Source organism: Limulus polyphemus, unplaced genomic scaffold (genome assembly GCF_000517525.1).
Source record: "Limulus polyphemus unplaced genomic scaffold, Limulus_polyphemus-2.1.2 Scaffold592, whole genome shotgun sequence".
Classification (NCBI taxonomy): Eukaryota; Metazoa; Arthropoda; class Merostomata; order Xiphosura; family Limulidae; genus Limulus; species Limulus polyphemus.
In genome coordinates this window covers 231,667-239,781 of record NW_013666202.1, presented here as the reverse complement: position 1 = coordinate 239,781, position 8,115 = coordinate 231,667, and the positions used below count along the sequence as shown (strand labels likewise).

General features: G+C 35.7%; 1 protein-coding gene and 1 long non-coding RNA gene across 2 annotated transcripts in view; both read left to right on the top strand.

The window, feature by feature from the left end:
• LOC106459318 (serine/threonine-protein phosphatase 2B catalytic subunit 2-like) overlaps nucleotides 1-8,115 on the top strand; it is a 98,157-nt gene that overhangs the window by 16,255 nt on the left and 73,787 nt on the right. The gene's annotated exons all lie outside the window — the stretch shown is intronic.
• LOC111085749 overlaps nucleotides 1-8,115 on the top strand; it is a 26,124-nt gene that overhangs the window by 15,294 nt on the left and 2,715 nt on the right. Inside the window, exon 3 of the long non-coding RNA XR_002610552.1 lies at nucleotides 4,530-4,535. This is a non-coding gene — a long non-coding RNA (uncharacterized LOC111085749). The remainder of the gene's footprint in view (nucleotides 1-4,529; nucleotides 4,536-8,115) is intronic.

Below are 8,115 nucleotides of genomic sequence, written 5' to 3'. Positions count from 1 at the left end.
TCTTGTGCCCAATAATGCATAATTTCATTTGATAAACACGTTTAGATTGAATGGTAATTTATAATCAGTCACAAGAACGTCGAATCTGAATCACTTGAAAAAAACATGGGGGTGCTTAACTTTTTTCCAGATGTATATAAGGAAGAAAGATAATCACACATAGATATAATGATATTAATCCACTTACATGTACAGTTGCTCTAGATGTTGGATCAGTGAAATATTCTGAAATTGGATGGATGTAGGATTAAACTGCTAAGAAGAAAAAAAATCTACATTGTATTTCTAATTCGTAATTGAAAGTTGAATGTGTCTTACCAATAAGACGCTAGCCATTCAAACATGCGTCTCACATGTTGCAAATGTTCGTTCAAGCTTTTAGAACAGTGGCTACAAGTTATTTTCCACACTGTGCCAGTTCAGATGTTGACAATAAAATCAAGGCTGGGCTTGAGCTTGTTGGGAAAAACGCCATTATCGAAATAGCTTTGTTACTTTTCTGTTATTGATAAAAGTGTGGGCCATGAATTAGGCTTTGAAGGGCCTGATTTGGCCCAATGTTTTTAAACGTCGTGCGTCGATGACTTCAACCTAAACGGTTGATACGGTTCTAAGTGCTCATAGATAAATCGGTGTTAATTCTTAGTACGGTTTACAGTGAGCGTCCGTATTTCCTAAGGTGACCTTGATGCTTACAAACACCGAAAGTAGCTATTTCCACTCAGAATTGATGAATGTATTGTGTATCTTCCCTTCATTTCTTAACAGCCGGAAATTGAAATATTATTGGATACAGGTTCGTTGGAATATGTAATATGAATGATATACGAGTTTCCTTCTTGACTGAATGAGAATAGTGGGCACAAGTTGGCAGTGAAATAGAAACTACTAGATTTATTAATTCCTCAAATAAAATACAAAATTCACTCAGGACATGTGTACAAGACAACAAACAGGACATCTCTCTAAATGTGGAAATATTTATATCATGTAGAGTCTGAGAGAATCAACTGCTATATATTTCTTACAACGCGATCAAATCTTCCAGAGTACATTTGCCACTTTCGTAAGTAAAAATACGGAAGACATAGCTCTTCCAAACATCTACACGACTGATTATATTAGATAACATATTATATTAGATTAGACACCTTTAGTGGGAAGGTTTAGAAACGTTAAAGGGAAAATAATTTAAAAAAATGGGAGTTATTAGCTCAAGAATAAGGCTACAGCATTTCAGAGCTGGTTATTTGCACGTTACTTGTATTAACACTTTCACCAAATGTAATTTCGAAAAAGTTTGAAAACTTTGGTGAACAAGAAATTGACACATTTCTTTATTCAAATAACCACTTGCCCTGTTTAATATATGGTGTTTCCGGACATCACTAAAATTTAACTTTAAAAACCAATTAACTGTAAAAAGAAATAATGAAATATATTCACACACACCATCTGTGCAGCTATGGCACTTTACTAGGGTTACTAGATTTCCAAGGTGAAAAACTGACTTCTTTTTTTTTATACAGACTGACATTTGTAACAGCTCTTAAACAGTTTAAATTACTGTAACACATTTTCTACCATTTGCGAAATAATCTGATGTTCATCGCTTCTTAAAACTATAAACAAGATTTGTCAAACTTACCTAGTTGAAAAAAAATAAACGTGCCTAAGTGTTGTTGAATCTACTCAAGAATGTTGCTTCTTAGTTTGCTCTTTCACCGTTGGGCAAGTCTTCAAATCTCGATTACTACGTCTGCCCAGTAACAGGTTAGGTTAAGAAAATGTAGCAGAAAGGGAGGAGAACCCTTTACGTGTCATCTGCCTGTTAGGTGGTTCTCCAAGTAAAATTTAAAGGAGCCGTGTTTAATTACAAACCATACATATTAAACCCACAGTGTGGTACAGCGACTAGGACAATTTAATACTTTTATAAAGGGCTAAACATTGGGGCGTCTGGTATCCTTACACGTTATTCTAGCACTGGACAAACAAGCTTTACGGCTAAACAGACACACTTAATGGCATGACAGTACAAAGGACAATCAATTAAATCCTTTAACCTAGACCACAATTAAAGTATTCTATAATATAAAATACAAATACACGTTTTAACAAAAAATCGTTATAGTAATAGTTTCCAATTTCACTATAAAATACAAAAACGAAAAGATCGACATAAATCGATGTATGCATTACACAATACATCCTTAACAATGATACACATTAATTTCATAAAGCAAAAACACCCTTTAACAACCACAAGAAATTATTACGTAAATATCAAAATAGGACAAAATACTCTTAGGAATACCTTCTAATGTATATAATATTTTACAACATTACACAAAAAATTAGCTTTTAATATTGCTAAACCAACTCATTAATATTTGCATGGGTAGACTAAAAACACTTCGTCAAACCGCTATATGGATATGTAAGCCATTTCTTAGTTACATAAAGGTCATACCTTTAAAGCAAACGTATACTGCAAAATGTTGAACAGCAAGAAGGAATCCTCAATAGCCGCGGCACTTGAAATTATTTTATGCAGGATTAGAGTAAATTAATCTACGAGACCTTTTTTTTCCTTTTTATTAGTTAAATTTTTATGCGCCAGAAATTCCAATCGTGGGGCGCGCATATACCCAATTCAATTTTATTACTCATCAGGGTCTCTACCAGCCTACTCTCAAATTGAAATTATTTTAGGCAGGATTAGAGTAAATTAACCTATGAGACCTTGGGAGTGGTCAAATACACCAATTGAAAGAGTTTGACCTCCCGAGTCCAAAACTATAATAAGATCTCAAAAGGGTCAAAAGATGACAGAGCTATGAGCTAAAAGTTTGTACTTGAGGAAAAAAAATAATAACACAGAGCCGTTCTATGAGCCGCTGTGCCCCGGCAAAAAGTATAAATCACTTAGTTCTACCAAATTTATAAGTTTAAGGAATACATCTTGAAATATCTAAAACAAAAATGTAAACCACTTTTAGTTTTACTAAAGTTGAAATTCATAAACAATATTTAATCTATAAAATCCAAGTAAAATATCCTTTTCAGCATAAATAAGACATCATTTTACAAAATTAAAGGATATAAACGAAGTATAATACTATATATTTACAAAAGTAAAGAAAATGTACCTTGCATTAGATGTCAGTTCATCTTTGGCTTTAGATTTTTCGGGCAGCCGTAGAATTTTTACTTGACTTTTTTTGATAATTTTCCGAGCGAAGTCCTTGGGCTGTCCTGGATTAATTGTCTTGGCTCCAACCCTCTTTTTTTAGTATTTTCGTTTCCTGGCGAGTTAGGGGTAAGTTTACTGACTTACAACGCTAAAATCTGGGATTTGATTCCCCGCAGAGTGAAAATAACCCACTTTGTAGCTTTGCGTTAAAACAAACAAACTTATTCTTTTCCTGTTTACACACGATCCAGGCCTCCATTTACGTTACTGCTTGGGCTTGATAGTGGGATATCAGCTGAATGGTGTAGTCAGTTGGTGCTGGTGTCGACATTGTCACCAAAAATAAAACAACAATAATAGATTAAATTGTTTGAAACTTGAGCTGAACATTTTACAGATTATGTAGTTTCTGCAAATTAAAATATCGTACTTTTATGTGATATTTGTATGAACTTGCAGCTTTGAAAAGTTGAAAATATTTCATTTTGAAATAATTGAAAGAAACACATTTGTTGTAGATTACGATCACCGCTTGTTATGTCTTCATACATTCACGTAAAACCTAACGAATAAAGTTGTTTTCTTTTTTGCTTTTGTGTTTACGATCACTGGCACACAATGAAAATTTTTTGTCATACCAAAGCTATAAGTAAGTCAACTTTTTAAAAACTGTTAACGTAAGATGGTAGCAGTTTAATATATGTAATAATTTGTAACCAGTTTTGTTTTCATTTGTGTGTGTGTATATCTATCTATCTATATATATTTACATTTCTTTTCGGTGAAGTTCTTTAACGTTCAAGCTGTCGTTGGCTGATAAGGCCTATTGTGAAAACAGGCCCAACAAACAGTGGCCTTGTATTAGGAAATGAAACTTGTTACATTCATGTGCAAAATGGTATTGTTACGTCTCCGTTCGTTAGTTAATTTTCCGTAAATTCGTTCCGACGAAACTTTAGCGACACAAGTCCTTTCTTAAATAAAACTGGTTTATTCTTTCTGAATACAACTTTGCGATACACTTAATTTCAACAGTCGCGCTATAATTCTCAACTAACGTCTCATATGCTCGACTTCAACAATACTCCGTTCAATTACATACTCTCTGACTGCAGTTCAATTACTCACTGTCTCCCCGTCGCTTCGTGGCCAGTCTTATATATACAAGACTACACTATATCTAGTAATCTCCCGACAATTCACGAAGGTTCGACAATGACGTGGCGTGATATTAGTCACGTGACGCCGATGTCGTAACAGTATTATAAGTCTACTTCGTTTTGTTCCATGAAAACATTTCCTGTCGTATTGCAACATCACAATTAAAATAAAGTATAAAGTGATAAAGCAAGGTTAAGAAAAAAAAATTAGGACTGTAACTGTGGAAGAAGTCGTTCACAAACATATTTTCTTCTAGCAACATACATATATTGCCAAGCTAAGCTTTTATCACGTAAAGGGAGGGGGAACCCTTTACGTATGATATGTCTGTCGGGTGGCTCTCCAATTAAAATTTAAAGGAGCCTAGTATACTTACAAACCATACATATAACTCTATGCTAGCATTTACTGAACTGGAATTCGTATTAGCTTGTACAGTTGAAAAGAACAGAAAAAAGAACTAACAGCTTTCATTGCGTGTTTTGACCACTATCTGGAATATAGGCAACTACAATACACCATGACTACTTAGGTTGAGAAACGATGAGTGGCTAAAATCGATAATACTACACTTACATTCAAGTTACAAGGTTTCAATTGGTGCTATTTCGTTTAAACTATTATAACTTTTCTCCTTGGGGGCTACTCGTTCTGTGTTATGGCGAGGAAAAAAAAATGTGCAGAGCGCACTGAAATCAACCCAAAATCAAAATTTGCGATTTTTTTTAATCTATAAAGTTCATAATAAAATTATATTGAATCAATATAAATTCAAAATGAAATGTTTTTTCTAATGTGGGGAAAAACGAATACAAGTATATTTTACTTTATTTTTTTATTCAGTTGTGCGCTTAGGACAAGGTGAACCTAGTTGGGCACCTTAGACCGCAAGTAATAGGACAGTTCAACATTTAGAAATACAGGATGTGAAACCCGTCACCCTGGTCAGGCAACATTTCTTTATTGCTGAGAAAGCGTTTTTCAACTACTTGCAGATATTCTGATCTAACAAGTTTTGTGTGGGACATTCACTTGACTTGTACACAACCATTGCTTCTCAACTACAAGCCACTTCGCCAGAAGTGAATCTTCCGTCATTATGATGTAGTTATAAGTGGAGCCTGAGTCCATCTGGGAAGGAAGTAATCTTGTAGCGCAGTTTCTCACACTAGTAACTGATATTGGGCTAGACACTTTGCAGTCGTCAGACATCATCATCATTGGCTCCTGACCCTGAAATTTAATTAACGCTAGCATTGTATTTACCATATACAGCTAATTTCTGATGCAAGTGCCCTTTTAACTTTCAGAGATTAAATTAACGTCACGTACTTCAAGCTAAACATCTCCAGTCCACACTAACTGTAGCTTCTGTTGAAAAACAAATGGTAAGAAAGTAGTTGACAAAGTTGAAGGAATATAAATATTTTACTTACGGAAATTGAACATAAAACCAGTGAAACAATGTAAATGTTTGACACTATGTTCTTCATTGACATGATACTTTAGCTACTATCAGTAGTTTATTTTTCTACAAATATTTTCACTTGTTTATGAATATTTTCATTTTACCAATTTAAACATATTCGTCACTAACGTTGTTGGAAGTATCTGATAACGCCACGTTCTTCCTTTATGTAGTGTAAGTTGAGCAGTTATGCTTACTTGAAAATCCATGAGCCCACGAATACGTTAGTTTGAAATAAAAAACATGTTCCCTCACTAACGCCATATGTTCCCTTGATATGGCACAAGCTAGTATTCTCAGATGTACTTCATATTTCATCATTATAACCTTTTGATCAAATTACTTTTTCTTTTGCTCCCAGTGGCACAGCGGTATGTCTGCGGATTTACAACGCTAGAAACCGGGTTTTGATACCCATGGTGGACAAAGCACAGATAGCCCATTGTGTGTGTAGCTTTGTGCTTAACTTCAAACAATCAAACCGCGTGACGATTGTGTTCTGTATATATTTTATTCATGCATGTAAATTAAATGAGCTATTCATATGTGGTGCCATTATGTAACCAACAGACTGTCTGATGACTTGTCTACAGTAACCATGACAACCTAAACTATTGCTTACACTGGCTTTACCTTGATAGTTGAGTTCCTTGTCATCTTTGCTGCCGGCTTTGAGGCGACGGACTCTCACTCTCAGCATCATGGAATAAATAGGTAGAATATAGCTGAATTAAGACTCACTTTGGATCAATATTTGTGCCGTCCACAACAGAATATGTTAATGCACACTCATAATGAAATAAGTTCAACATTCTATAGTACATTTATTGTGATAGACAGCTACAAACACCAGCATCTGAATTATGACCTTATTAGTGAGTCAATCCACCCACTACAATGGATATCATTGGAGTAGTTATACTATTTCTTCACCCGACTCCCCTTGGACAACCAAGATGAGCACTGCTAGCAGCTTCCTTTATATCTAAATGATTGATCAAGTCAAGCACTGGATGAACCAGGCCCAGCATGGCCAGGTAGTTAGGGCGCTCGACTCGCAATCTGAGAGTCGCGGGTTTGAATCCCCGTCCCATCAAACATACTCGCCCCTTTTTGCCGTAGGGTCGTTATAATGTGACAGTCAATCCCACTATTCGTTAGTAAAAGAGAAGCCCAAGAGTTGGCTATGAGAGGTGATGACTAGCTGTTTTACACTGCTAAATTAGGGACGGCTAGCAAAGATAGCCCTCGTGTAGCTTTGCGCGAAATTCAAACCAAACCAAACTGGATGAACCAGGCTTAGCATCAGGCTTTACAATACATGTCTACGAATCCATCCATTTCACGCAGCTATTTGCTTGAAATATTTAAGGAAGTGGTCAGTGTCTTTCGTTGCAGTCACTTTAAACGTCAGAGAAGTAATCTGCTTCACGTGGCTATGTGAAGAGATCGCTTCCCCTGGCATATTGACCAACATGTGGCTGAGATACACATGATGAAACATGTACATGTTGTCGCGCTCAAGGACAGTAGTCCGTATTCTCTAATGGCTGATATCAAATGGTATCATTCTCTGGTATTAAAAATACATAGTAGAACCCACAAAAACACCAGAGGCTGTTGTAACCCAGTGTTACAACTGCTAACGTTACGGGCATGTGGGGGAGAACACAGAAACGCGGACTGTTCAAGATTAAATACACAGCCACATTGCTGTAACTGCCAACAGCAACATACGGCAAACTACAAAGGATGCCAAAAATATAAGAACATCAAAACCCCCATAACAAACATACCAAATAATACGAACACTCAAGACACACAAACAGAGAATCAGGAAGCAATCAGAACACAAAGAAGAACACCTTTGTTGCCAACACCCAAACCTAAACAATTAACAACACATACATATGCACAAGCGACAAGTAGGCTCATTCAAACTCACGATACACCCAAACAGAAGAACACGCAACACATAAACGCTGTAACACAACAAAATGAAACCATAAGTAAAATAAAAGAAGCAGCTAAAAACATTTTTTAAGATTTTTTAACACAGTACTGAAACCTCCAAAACCAAGAAGATAGCATCACATTAATAATTAAAATCGCTTTCCAACACATTAAATCCCTGTTCCCCCAGATCATACAGTTACTCGTTATTCCACAAACACTACAGAACACAACTACACAGTTAACATAACTGCACAATAAATACATAATCAAATTCGGTGACGAGGAACCCGCTTTGAGACTAATAATGGCTGGAGACGGCTTGAATGGGGAAGGA